Source organism: Eumetopias jubatus, unplaced genomic scaffold (genome assembly GCF_037043125.1).
Source record: "Eumetopias jubatus isolate StellerSeaLion01/CBP00866 unplaced genomic scaffold, mEumJub1_p1.0 scaffold_3, whole genome shotgun sequence".
Taxonomy (NCBI): Eukaryota; Metazoa; Chordata; class Mammalia; order Carnivora; family Otariidae; genus Eumetopias; species Eumetopias jubatus.
In genome coordinates, this window is record NW_028274809.1 from 90,958,169 (window position 1) to 90,972,987 (window position 14,819).

Genomic DNA, 14,819 nt, shown 5'->3' on the forward strand with positions numbered 1-14,819 from the left:
CCTCCCTGCTCTGTTCTCTACAGTCTCTAAAGGTCTGGTATGATCATGTTACTTTCTTGCTTAAAACACTTGAAGCAAGGGTGCCTGGGTGGCTCAGTCATTAAGTGTCTGCCTTCCACTCAGGTCAGGATCCCAGGTTCCTGGGATCGAGCCCCACATCGGGCTCCCTGCTCTGCGGGAAGCCTGATTCTCCCTCTCCCACTCCCTCTGCTGTGTTCCCTCTCTCGCTGTGTCTCTCTCTGTCAAATAAAGAAAATATTAAAAAAAATAAAAAACACTTGAAGCAACCCTCATCACTAGTATACTATGTGAAAATGCCCAGCACTGGACTTAGCTCACAAGGGTGTGTCAAATCTGATCCTACAAAAGTGTCTAATAAGATAGGTCTTCTCTGACACTATGTCCACACTACCCTGCAACCCCCCACCCCTTTAATCTCACTACTCTTTAATATGATTTATTTTCTTTCTTCTTACCACCCAACACCATGTATTTATTTGTTTTTTCCTTGTTTTTGTTTATTTTCTGTCTCCCTCAACTAGAATGTAAGTTTAAAGAGAATAAGGAATTTGCTTTGTTTGTTGTTGTGTCCCTGGTCAGTAAGGGGCTAGCAATTGGCACATAACACATAAATAATGTGTTAAATGCATGAATAATGAAGCACTAGGTTGAATAGAAATCCATCCTTTAACTAAGGGGCTCTGGTTAGGATGATTATTTAACAATTTTTTAATACTATCCTTTCCTGACTGGAAAATACCACCTAACTATCCTCTCTCAATTTTTAGGACCAACTACCCTGCCCTTTTCCAAATTTTATAATGGGAGAAACTGCAGCCTCTCCCACCCAGTGTCCCTGGCGAATATGACCAAAGGCATGGGCCATGCCTACTTCAGAGGCTCTCTGAGAGCCACCATAGGCAGCTGTCTAGTATCTCAGTAGGGCCTCACTTTGGGCATGGCCGACTCCAACCCAAAGGATCACTAGCTCATTTCCAAATGTGCTGTTTATGAGGAGTGATCCAAATAACCACTCCACAACACAAGAGGCCGCACGCTGGCTCCATTCAGCTGTGACACTGCCCAAAAGCTACTGCAGGTTTCACTAAAGTACAGAGGAAATATCAGACTTCCTTTTCATTATCAGACACACATTTTACATGGCTTCTTTATTGGGTTTTATATCTTGAGGGGGGTCTTAATAGGATGAAAGGGAGGCTTGCTAGGTGCAAATGAGTGCCATTCAACTATTTAAAGGCACATTTAATTAAACTGGATTCATTGCCTGCATGGGGCAAGTTAAATGAAAACTAAATAGATGGAGTATGATTACATATTATTAAGAAGAGAGACAGCTCTAGAGACCAAATTCTTTTAACACAACATTAAGCTGAACTCATTTCATATGCACAGTTTAGCACCAGTCTATAAGGAGAACGTGTTTTGAGAAAATCAGCAGAATGGTTATGAGCTCTAAACAGCTTTTAATAAAATGCAATGTTTCAGGGAAGGAGCAGCTTCTAAACTTCACTTAAATATGCTAATTAAAGAAAATGAAGTTTCCCACTGATTCCAGGTTCTCTTTGTTTTCCATTTTTTATGCTCATCTCATCCACGCTACTTTCTACTTTATTTTATAAACTCCCAGACACGCCCCAGAATCCTTATTAAAAAGATTTCAGGACTTGCTGAGAGTTGGGGGAAAAAAAAAACCTGAGTCTGGCAAATTGATGACTTTAATTGGCTATCTGGATCTGATTGACCATAGACTAAAGCTTCAAGCTGGTATCTAGACTATTTTGACCAAAAAGGCCCCATCAAGTTTGGCAATAATAATAAAAAATAGTTGTAATCTGTTGAGTCTTTTGAGTAAGGCAGGTACTTTCCAGACATCACCTAACTGGATGCCTACCATCACCCTAGAAGGTAGGTACTGATATCCACAAAGATGGGAAGGTCAAGGGAAATAGTCTGTGGTGTTGCTGGTATTCAAACTCAGGTCTGGCTAACTCCAAAACCTCTACTTACTCACTGACAACACCTGCCCTGATCCCATCCAGGGTGTTACAAACCTGGAGGAGGGAGTGATATTTAAAAAGTACATAAAATGGTCAACATAACTTTATATTACAAAGTAGGAAAAATAACCTGCAATGACTTTCAAAGTAAACCACTTTAAGGAAAGTTTTACAAAGTGTTCTTGGTTGCTGGTCCATAGGTTAAAAAAAGATTCTGAGAAACATTGATCTGATTTATTCACCCTTGAGTTGTCTTTTGACTTTGTCTCACCATTCCTGGCTCTTCTGAGTGCAACACCTTGGTGTAACTTCATGGAATCAGATCTCCCCCACTTTCCATCCCTGTGGCCTAAGCTGTGTCTACCCTACCCTTTAGTTCCATGAATTTGTACACATCCTTGTTCTGGTCAACAGAGCCCCAAATTGGCTCATTCCAAGAAATGAGCATCAGCCTTCATACTTTTGGCTCAAACTATTGAAAAGAGATACTGTCTAAGGTTGCCAAGTCAGTAAAATATATGTCTGGCATTGCTGGTGGTTCTCTTGCCATCATGAGAGAGAGCCTGCCTGAAGATGAAGACAGACCCAGAAATGGAAAGTCACAGCATCCTGATGACATTGTTAGAAAACCTATGTCCAGCAATGTATAAATTTGAACACTTACACATGGACTTTCCAAGTTCACAAACCAACCAATTCCATTTTGTTAGTGAGCAAATCTGAGTTGTTTTCTCTATCACTAGCATCTGAAAAAGTACACCCTCCTCATCCCTTCCAGTTTTATAGTTGTAGAACCTAAAGCTCAGAGAGGGAGAATGATTTCCTCAAAATTTTTACTGCTAGTTAGTAATATATCTAAGCCTGGAATCTAGGGCCCCTTCCTCCCAAGTCAGTTTTGTCTCCCTAGATCATTCATTCTTAAAGTGTGATTACCAGATCAGTAGTATCAGCATCATCTGGAACTTGTTAAAAATGCAGATTCTCCAGCCCCATTCCATAACTACGGAATCAGAAACTAAGGGTAGGACAGAGCAATCTGTGTTTTAAATAGTCCTTCAGGTGACTCAGATACCTGCTCAAGTTTGAGGACCACTTCTCTAGATCAATGTTTTTCAAATTTTTGAAGTGGCAGAAACATTTTCCTTAAACAGAATATTGCCTAAAAGTTCAATATAAATACAGGTAAGTGAAGTCATTTTGCTTGAAATGGAGATGAGGAGACTAGAGATCTATTTGTTCCTGAAGACATATGGCAGCACCTGAGAACATTTCCAGGGACACTCTAGGACCCCATGAGATACAATTTGGATAAGGATTGGTGACATGCTGTGTTAATGAGCAACCACCCCAATTCACATCACATTAAGATACTTTCCCACTAATATTTATGCTCAAATTTTCTATAATCCCTGAAGCTCTGTTTTAGGGTTAGCTACTCACAACTAGCTACATAAAAAAGGGGACTTTTGAATATTTACAAAATCAGAAGGGGAAGCTGGGATTAGGGAGGGCAAAGTAACAGAGATCTGCCTTGGGAGGTCCCAGTTCCTGGCAGAGCTCTCCTCCAAATATGCATGTGGATGTAGGAAGAGAAAAGGCAGCAGCTCTTTTAAAAAAAGAGCTCCAGACCTGAAACTTTTGTGCCTGGAAATGGCATAGGAAGCTATGAATATTTCCCTTAAATATGTATTGCTCTAAATGTTAAAAATTCAGTCGGGCTACTTTAGACAAATTTATGAAAAATTGGAATGTGTCATGAAACCTAGTTTGCTTTGCCTTATGTTCACCTAGGCTTGCCTGGGGGGAATTGTCTTCTACACAGAAAACTGTGTCTAAACTACCCATGCACACTGCAGCCTCATACACTTTGTGTTCTACCTTCCCAGGTAGAGGACAGGGCAGTGTTCAAAAGAAGGAACCCATTGTTGGGGAAAGATTTGGGGTCAAGGAGATTTTTACAACCCTTCTAGGAACACTGGTAATTGCTTCAGTGTCTTGGCAATGGCTAGTTATTATCCCTGAAATACTCTGTGACCTTCAACTCAGCCCATTTCCAAAAATTCTTAATATTATTATGTAATTTCAGAGATCACTAATAAGTTTAACTACCTCCCTATATAACTATCCCTGTCTCCCTGTCTTGTCTTCTCTGACATTCTTTATAATATGTTCCCACTGACTCTTGTGCATGGCTGTTAAAATGTCCATCATATTTTAATACTAACAATAACATTTTTATAATAATAGATAATACATTTTACACTTATTATTATTAAGTATATATCTTTCCACTTTGTGGTGAAAGTAGAAGCCATAGTGTTTTATCTGTGTATCTCAAGAGCCAGGCACAGCATCTGTCATACCATGGGGGCTCAAAAATACCTTTTCTAAAGAAAATAAATCCCTTACTAGGCCTACTCTCCCAGGGTCAGCTATGGAGCTTACTATCTTGAGAACTTAATAACAGCTGCCATGAATTGAATGCTTAATACAAGCCAGGCCCAGTGTCTAGTAGTTTCAGATGAGAAAACTGAGGCTCAGAGACATTACGAACTTTTTTGAGATCAAGTAGCTGGTAGAGCAAGGACTTAATCCTAGTCTTGTTTGATTGCAAAACCTTTGCTCTTATCATTCTCTCTATCTTTCCCTCTCTTTTATTCACTCATTCATTTAACCCATGCTTAAGGAGAGCCTCCTGGGCCACCTGGGTGGCTCAGTTGTTAAGCGTCTGCCTTCGGCTCAGGTCGTGATCCCAGGGTCCTGGAATCGAGCCCCACATCGGGCTCCCTGCTCAGCAGGGAGCTTGCTTCTCCCTCTCCCACTCTCCCTGCTTATGCTCTCTCTCTCTGTCAAAAAAAATTAAAAAAATCTTTTAAAAAAATTAAAAAAAAAAAAAGGAAAGCCTCCTTTACTTCAGCAGCATGGCAGGCTATGTGGACATTCCAAGGGGCTGTTGTCAAGGGTCCCTGACTTCCCTAATCTCACAGAATGGTGGAGAGAAAGCCTCCCCCCGCCCCCAGCAACAAGCAAACAAACAGTATGATAAGGGGCTCTTGTCTTAGATTAAGTATTACTTTTCTTTGAAATAATACAAACCTCTGAGTACATAAGCAGGGATATCATAAAGAGATTGCCTGTGTTTCACTATATTCCCCTACAGAAACAAAGCCCATTCCTTTACAACATCCTCAGACTTGGAGGAAGATCAAATTAAGCAGGTTATCTCGGTACTGTTCATTATCCCAGGCTGCTCGCCTATCCCTTGCTCTAATTGCTAGCTTTCCTGGGCAGAAATATTTCCAAGCTGCATGCTCTGCACTTTCTCCTCCTTTTTAATATCATCAGATTTGAAATAGACATACGCTGCAGCACAGTTGCTGGAAATATTATAGAAGCCCAGTAGGAGAGATTTGCATATTTATGAAAATAGTTTACCTTCTGCTATGACAATAACAAATGTTCACAATCTCAGCAGTTTGTTCACTTTGTCCAAGGAAAGAGCTAGGAGTATATTAGCAATTTAAGAATAACTTCTAGGGGATGGTTACAATATGATTTTCTTTTCTTAAAGTTATCATTCTAAGAGGTTTGGGGGGGTATAATTGCTCATGCAGACATAACCTTCTGGCCATGGGAAGCATGGGAACTTTTGGAATCCTCCCCAAAATTTGCTAAGAATTTAGGTCAGACCTTGCCAAACTTCATCTAACCCACCTATACTCTTAGCTCATATTCAACAAATATAATTTTTGTTGATTTTTTGGGTAATTACTTAGGAGTGAACTGTCAGTCCCATGAGTAATTTTTAGCTTCTAAAAATCTTCCTGAAGACATTGAGCAAAGGAGGATGTAAATCTGATTCACCAATAGCTCACGCATAGCCTTTTTCTAGGAAGAGAATCAAGATCCCCAAAGAAGTATTTTAAAACTGGAAGATGATAATTACAGTGTTTTTAATGACATTAAGTCTCTGTCAGCCAACATTTGTATTATACTATCTTCAGCTATACCACCAGTTTACCGTAATTTTGAGATGGCCTAAAAGCAATGATCACCACGTGGAACAGGATGAATGATATATTAGAAAGAGCAAAGGTTTTGAAGTTAGACACAAATCCCCACTCTCTTACTTTCTTGCAGTGGTCTTCAGGAAAAAATCTTAACCTTTTTGAGCCTCAGTTTCATCAGCTGTAAAATCGGGATGGTCTCACCCATTTTGTATGGTTCTATAGGTTTGAAATTACAGAGAAATTGGGGATAGTTCTCAGCACAAAATGCTCCCAAAATGTTAGTAGGTGTTGAATAACCTTACCTCTTATGCGGTAACCATACTCTTAGAGTATGTATCCCACTTTTTACAATATTTGTGTTATAGTTATTGTATAGTTTCAATGCTGCTACTAATTGCATTTGTTTCCTGTGGCCACTGTGACAAATTACCATGAACTTAGTGGCTTTCAACAGTAGGAATTTATTGTCTTAGAGCTCTGGAGGCCAGAATCTAAAATCAAGATGTTGGCAGCACTTGGCTTTCTCTGAAGGCTCTAGAAGATAATCTTTCCTTGCCTTTTCCAGTTTCTGTTGGCTCCATGGGTTCCTTGGCTAGTGACTGCATAACCCCAACCTCTGTATTCATATGGCCTTCTTCTCTGTGTTTCTTCCTGCTGTAAGGTGTTATAAGGACATTTGCCATTGGACTTAAGGTACACCTAAATAATCCAATGACATCACTCGATTGAGATATTTAACCTACTTACATCTGCCAAGACCCTTTCTCCAAATAAGGCATATTCACAGGTTCTGGTGATTAAGGCATGGGTATATATCTTTGTGGGGACCACCATTCAGTCCACTACTAAGATATATTTTGAAACACAGTGAACCGGCTTGAGAAGATATATTCCTTTAGTAGCACAGAATGATAAGTTAAAAATTTTAAGTAAACTAAGACCTGAATGGATGCATAAAAGTTAATGGTATAATGGAATTTAGGTAAGAATTGTCCTAGCTCGTAATAAGCTTGGGTGAAAGGACTTTTACCAGACCTTGATTGTAACAGCTATGTAAAATATTCCATTTTCTGAGTACAGATATGATTATTTTAATATTGACATCCAAGTCTGACTAGTTCTGAACTTTTGCCCTGCTTATCTGCAGTGAGCACAGTCTTCCTAGAACTACCCTGGCTCAAATATTTCTGTAAATCCCCAAGTAAGAGTAGGACATGGCAGTGAGTTGATTAACAAGTGATCTTACACATTTTAAAGACTTGTTAGTTAAGCAGGAAATTAGAACCCCCTTGAGACTAATTTTAAGAGGGATATTCCAAGGCAACTAGCAGCTGGACTTCATAAATATTGGCTTCCACTTTAGTTCTTGGGAAACTCACTACTGCATCTAACATTTGTGAATGTTACAGTATTGGAGAATGCCACCTGTTTTGTCCTCATCATTGCCCTTTTGTAGTAAAAAGAGAAAAGCATCATTGTATTTGAATAAGGCAGAAGAATGATGCATCACCTATGTAATCCATAGCTGGGTCCTCAGTTAGATGACCCAAGCTCCCAGGGGTTGCAGCAATTCAGTGTTTACCAGACCAGACATTGGTAATAAGGTTCTGGTATCAACTAACAAACTTTTTTCAGACTCACTAATGGCCTCCAACTTCTCCCTTGAATCTTATCTTCTGGAGTTCATTTCTGTTGCAACACTGAAGACACTTGGAACATCTAAGGATAATAAGCTGGGCCTTCATGGTCAATCTTGGTATGGGAGAAAAAGTATGAACCTTGGAATCAGAGGACCTAGATTAGAATCCTAATCTACCATTTACTAGTTTTGCTTTCTTAAACAAGTTGCTTGGATTTTATTTTTTTTATTTGGACCACCATTAAGTTGAAAAAAATACTACTTACTGAAAGCATTGCAGGAAAGATTAAATGAGAATTGAAAATTTGGAGCTTTATCATAATAAGAATTCATTACCTTATAATTTAGTTTAAACTTTAATAATTTATATAGATTAACTTTCCATGGCATCTTTAACTCAGAGCATCTTTGTTACTAGGCTACCTCTTTGGCTTGTTGTCTTTTCATCTTGTGATTCTCTGGCCTGCCGTAAACTTTGTTCCCTGATAAGTTACATGATGGGTACTGAAGATTTAGATGAAAATACAGTCATTTTCAGAAATCTCTCTTTAAATAAATACACAAAATCCATATTCTTACCATTCATTTGCCTTTAAAAATAAACCAATATAGATAGAACTTACTGACACAGTTAAATGCTAGTTTGAGATCACTCAACTCATTTGCATGGATGACCTCTACTTGAACTCATTTCTCTGGAAATAAAAGTTTAGTGCACTACTAATTCAACTTAGAAAGTAATTGGAAGACTTCAGCAAATGAGGAAAATTCTAATTTTATAGGGACTGGGAACTTAATTCAAATGAAAAAAGTTTCATTGATGACATGAGTTAATTGTGCAGTTAACATGAAATAACCTTACCTAGCATTATGAAGACTCAAAGCGTCAGTTTGCAGGTATCAAAGATTAAATGATCTGTAACAGAAAATCACATTTCTTGAATTTTCTCCATGTTGTATAGTAAAAGAGACAGTCAATGGTCACTAGGGAGTCTAATACTTCCCATGATATCATATAGTAGAACCCCATTATAACCCCCAAATCTAGGCATAAAGGTACAGTTTCTTCAGATTCCAAGATACCATATTTCCTCTTTTGTGGGATCTTCATCTTCTACCTCTAAATGTTGTCAATCTCAGGGCTCAGTCCTAGACTTTCTTATAATACACCTGTTTGGAGACTTCATCCATTTCTCTGACTATTAATACCATTCACATGCTACTGATGTCCAAACACTCCACCTCTCCAAGGTTGAGACACGTATCAACCTACCTACTTAACATTACCACTTGGATGCCTCAAATTCATATCAAAAGTAACATGTTCAAGATTAAATCCTCTCTCAGTTTGGGTTCCCTAGAAGCAGAGCCTCAGACAGGGATTCTCAAGCGATTTATTGTATTGATATTGTTTTAGTGATAGTCAAATGACTTATTTAGTGAGTGCCCTCAGGGAAAGTGGGTAGGAAAACAGGAGAGGACTGAGGAAAACAGCTCAGTGAGACCAGCTCCAGCATGGTCCCACGCTCCAACATGGTCCCACTGGGTAACTCTGGAGTACAAATTGTACACTAAGTTGTTTTCACCTTGAGGCAAGGATGCTGGCTTTTTATAACCACATGTCAGGTTTCTGGATCATCACAAGTGGGATATTGGAGGACATAAATTTCTGAGTACTGCAGTTACTGTTTAACTTGTGAAAATTCTCCAGAGAAGGTAGTAGCTGTGAGAAACTAGCAGCTAACACTCATGGCAGCTGAGAAATGGATATATCTACCAGTGAAGCAGGTAATAGCAGGGCACCAATAGCATCCAGTAAAGATTCTTAATTGACCCTCTCCTCAATGTGTGGCCTAAGTTCTACCTACAGCTTATATCTGAAATCCACCCACATCTCAGCCAATTCTGCTTATACCTAGGCCAAGGTGACATCATATCTTACCTACACTGGTAAAATGCTTCCAGCAGGTGCTCCTATGTCAACCTTAACTCACCAGCATACATTTTCCTCACAGAAGCCAGGGTCATTTTCTTTCTTTGTTGTTGGTGGTGTTGTTATTGTTTTTAATACAAATCTGATCACCTTCAAATCCTTTAATAGCTTCTTATTGCCTTTACAATTAATTTCAAACTCAAGACCAAGATCTAAAAGGTACTTCAGAATTAGGCTTCTGTTTAAAATGCCAACTTTACCCCAGAGGCCTCTTTTCTCTGTTTTTGATGCTGCCCTTTGGTCCATGCCTAGATTATTAAAAGCTTCTGTCTCGTGGCCTTCATTCTCACTGTTTTCTCAGGTGAGAATGCTCTTTCAGATTTCTTTGGTTGGCTCCTCCTCACCACTCAGGCCTCAGATTCAAGGACACTTGTCTGAGAGAGGCCTCTCCTGACCTGCTTAGCTCATTGACAGCACAGATCACAATCTGCAAGGTTATTTTTTCTCTAAAATCCTAACTATTGAATGAGCCGGATTTGGGTATATGAAAGCAGAAAACAACTTTCTATTAACCTTGATTCTTTGACTCATTATCTTCCACAATGGATAATCCCATAGCTTCTATTCCACTCAGATATTAAAATTCCAATCCAGTGAAGCATCTACACTTTAGTTTCTTTGACTTATGCTATTTGAAGCTTTTTAGCTCTCCCAGCTTGGGCCTGCTTCAGGCTAGAAAGACTGCATTGGACAAAGAGGGCAAGATCAGCTTCTTTACTATTCCCCTTAGCTTTCATTTCCTTCCTCTTCCCTCAGGTGTAGGCTCCCTGAAACTTCAGAATTGGAACAAAGACGGAGCTAGGTGAGATATAAAAGGACTTCATTCACTTGAGTCATTGTAACCTGGCATCAGGCCTTCTATGTGTTGTGGGCCTGACTGCTAATTCTTTCTCAAGTTCAGGACTTCCAATCTTCAGTTATCTGACACAGTTAATACCTTAGGTACTGGTTGATTGCACCTCCTTCAACTCCTGGCTTCTTACAGCCTACTCCCCCAAACAACCATCTTGGGGTCATCTCACTCCTTTGAGTAACCCCCTTTTGAGATAACATGATATACAGATCCCTTTTGCAGAGAATATATATGGAGTAGGGACAATAATTCAGCTTTGTACTGCCAAAGCAAAGGTACACAGGATGGTCTCAGTCCATTCAGGATACTATAACAAAAATATCATCAACTGGATGGCTTAAAAACACCAAACATTTATTTTTCACAGATTTGGAAGCTGGGAAGTCCAAGATCATGGTGCTGGCCAATTTGGTGTCTGGTGAGAGACTTCTTCCTCATTGATGGCTGCCTACTCAGTGTATCCTCACATGACAGAAGGGGCAAGGGAGCTCTCTGGGAACTCTTTTACAAGGGCATTAATCCCACTCATGAGGGCTCTTCCCTCATGACCCAATTATCTCCCGAGGGCTTTACCTCCAAACACCATCACATTGTGGATTAGGTTTCAACATATGAATTTGAGGATGTAGGCACATTTAGACCATAGCAAATACTTTCCAATGAAACCTCCTACCAAAGGTTACTCAAAGGTTGCCTGAAGACTTCCAGCCATGAGTGGTAAGATGTTAGACCCTAGGTCTCCCAGACTTCTCTTTCTGAGGATTAAACTTTCTGAGGATGAAATAATCTTTTCCCTTATAGCCTGAGCTACTTGCTGACAACACCCTGTCCATCACTCTTTACTTCCAGGCCTCTCTTGCTTTCTGCTCTTTATAATCAAGAGGTGAGTGTTGGCAATAGATGGCAGAATTAATTTTATCCAATCCTCTTGTACAGGCAACCTCAAGGATCTAACATTTTGATTTAGAATTTGGAGTATATTACACTATTCTCAGCTTTAGGACCTCACTTAAAACTCCAAGATGGTGAGAGCCCCATTTAATACCCTTTAAAATTTTTCCCCTTTTTCTGTAACTCTCACTACAATATACACCATGAGAGCTGGGATCTTGTTCATCTGGTTCTTTGATGAATTTCCAGCTCTTAGCCGAGTTCCTGGCCCATAATCAGTGCTTAGTATTTGTTGAGTAAATTAACTTTGCTATGTATACATACTTTTTTTTTTTTTTTTTGCTTAGTTCCTTTCTCTATAAAATTTGTTTAAAACTTAACTTTCAGAGTGAGGGAGACAAGAGAAAAAAATATGTGGCGTATAGAGAAAAGAGAAGGGGACTGATATTTAGATTATAATCTTTATTTAGGATTTGAAGGGTCTCAGAAACCAGTCAGTATCAGGGATTTACAGCCTCCCACAGTTACCCCCTGGGACTTTTGTTTAAAATGTAGTATTTAAACTGTTAAGTACTTTTTTTTCTACCCCAATTCTTGGTAAATTCTTTCCAAGTCATTCATCTCCTCACCTGCTCTCCCCAGAGGAGCTGTTCAACATAAAATTGTCTATATAGTTCTACAAGGTAAGAGGCCCTTGCACTCATCAGGCAGGTATAGGCCTTACCAACGTTGTCCTACTTCAGCTACTCTTGCCTCCCCCTGGGGGTTCAGAGAGCCACAATAATAGCTCTGTCCTTTTTTTTTTTTTAAAGATTTTATTTATTCATTTGCGAGAGAGACAGAGAGAGAACAAGCAGGGGGAGAGGCAGAGGGAGAGGGAGAAGCAGACTCCCTGCTCAGCAAGGAGCCTGATGCGGGACTTGATCCCAGGACCCTGGGATCATGACCTGAGCCAAAGGCAGACGCCTAACCATCTGAGCCACCCAGGCGCCCAAAAGCTCTGTCTTTACATGAGGCAGAAAAAAAGAGAACTAACTGGAAAAATGTCTCTGTTATTGGGGGACTAGTACATCCTACTTATTATAAGGATTATTATCATAATAATATGTTAGCAGGCCATCCTGCCAGAATCTTCTATGTAGTGAAAGTAGTGAACTTCCTCTCATCACTACTTTCCTTTGTCAACACATATTGTTTCTCCAACTAATTAATATGTATTTTCATGGTCAGAGTGAAAAGTAAGTTTTGCAACAAAACAAAACCAGAGGAAGGGTGCCTGTCCAGAAGAACTGAGGATTCTACTCTGGAAGCTCAGCCACCTGATGAGAAGACATCTAGCTTCCTTGAGGGGCTCCTTATGTGTCAGTAATGATTTTGTCAGGGTCAGTACAAGTGAAAATGCTGTGATTGGATGCTTGGAAAAAGGTCAAGAGGAAAATGTATATGGACAATTTAATAAATTTAACACACACACACACACACACACACACACACACACACACACACACGACACACATTGTCCTTATCTTACGGAAGATAAGGACAAAGCCCAGCTCTGAATTTTTTTCCCCAAGTTTCTCCAGAACTAGTGAAAAGAAAAAGAGGAATGAGGAGAAAATTATTCCAAAAAGGAATGAGGGGAAAGTTATTTCAAAAGACGTCTGTGGAGACTGTCACATTTATTATCAACGTAAGTGAATATTGGGCCTTTTTGGGGGACTGGCAAGATCTGAAATAAGGGTAGGAAATCACTGATTTTCCATAACAAATGAAGTGCCCAGGCCATAAAAATGAAGGTCTGTGAGTTCTGGTAAAATATCTAGAAACAAAGGAGCACTATAATTCTGCATTAGTACATAGATAGTTTCTTCTTCCCTGAAAACTGTGTGGCAACAACAAATGTTTATGCTTTATGTATGGTACCTTATTTTGTTTTTGCAATTTTGAAGTCACACATCCTTCTAACATACTTCTAGCATCTCCCTGGAGCCTTACTGCCCAGATCTGTATCCTGGTTCTACTCAACGCATTTTCTGGCTGCCCATATGGCAAATTTGTGCATACTTGAAAAAGGTGCACTTCTTAAAAAATGTTTTACCTCCATCTGTCAAAAGTGTTGAAATATACTGATTTTGTTAGAATAAAACACCATACTGCCATCTTCCAGAAAATCATCCTATTCAATATACAAATCTACCATGACTATAATGGGAATGGCAGACTCTTAGATGGGACACCTTTTGTGGTATACAACATATAAAAGCCACCTTAGTTCTGTTCTTTTTTTATGTGTGAGCTTACAGAATTATTTAACCTTTCTCTGTTTCTGTAAATGAAGCCAATAATAGGTTTCTGGGGATTAAATTAGTTAATGCATATAAAGTACTTAGGTACTTGGCAAATAGGAAACATTCAGTAAATATAAATTTTAATCGTTATTACTGATGAAGAAATATACTTTGACTAGACAGCTTCTCCAATGATTTCCAAACAGTAAGAGGAAAAGCTAGGATATGAATTGGGTCTGGTTTCTCTCACCCAGTGTTCATCTTTTTGCCTCTGATTCATGACAATTCCTGGTCGGGGATGTGCTCTGTTGTCAAACATCAAATGCTTTGCTTGATCAACACTGACTTTAACTGAATGGAAAGTGGCTGTATGATAATATGTTATTGCAAGGAATAGTATAGATACACATTCTATTGTTTGCATTTAAATTTAAAAAGTATAAATAGTTCCCTCCAGAAAATCATGTGGTTCTGTTCAGTGTACAGTTCCTTTCTGTTATCTAACTTCTTGTAAAGAATGTCCTGTGTTTACTACCTAATTTGGGACTTATGTAATTATAGCCTTTAAAATATAAACTTTTAGAACTATGCCCTTTTGAGAGTTTATGGATTCATAAAAATCAAAGCCCTGGTCATGGAAAGAAAGTTTGCAAACAACTATGAACCCTGGAATGGCATGGGAAACGGGTGCCCATGTTCCAGACCAGACCAGTCTCCCAGCTCATGTTCCCCTTAAAAGCATAGGAGATGGCCCCTGTGGGACCTGAAACAGCCTCAGAGCATGGGAGGCAGTTCCTCTCTCACTCCTTCTCACAATGTTCCTGCCAGTTCCCCTCTGATAAAAGCCCCCCATCTCATCCCAGACTGTTAAAAGTAAGCAAGCTTGGCCCTACTTCATATCCTGGAGACCCCCATATGCATCTTCAGATATTTTGGGGAAATTAACTTCTGACAGCTAGAAATGAAGAAAATCACATCTTGTGTGCCTATTCATGGAGCTGCTTGCCCTCAAATTTATATCTCTGCTTTTTCCTTGCTCTGCTCTGGCACAAAGGGTAAGGAGGCAGTGACAGGGGAAGGTTGACTAACCCCCATAGGCTGTGTTTTCCAGAGTCCATGCTGTGTCC

The 14,819-nt window shown here is 39.4% G+C and overlaps 1 long non-coding RNA gene across 1 annotated transcript in view; it reads right to left on the reverse strand.

Moving 5' to 3' along the window:
* Window positions 1-14,819, reverse strand: part of LOC148164718 (uncharacterized) — a 70,960-nt gene that overhangs the window by 43,209 nt on the left and 12,932 nt on the right. The window contains exon 2 of the long non-coding RNA XR_015767878.1: window positions 8,530-8,583. This is a non-coding gene — a long non-coding RNA (uncharacterized LOC148164718). The remainder of the gene's footprint in view (window positions 1-8,529; window positions 8,584-14,819) is intronic.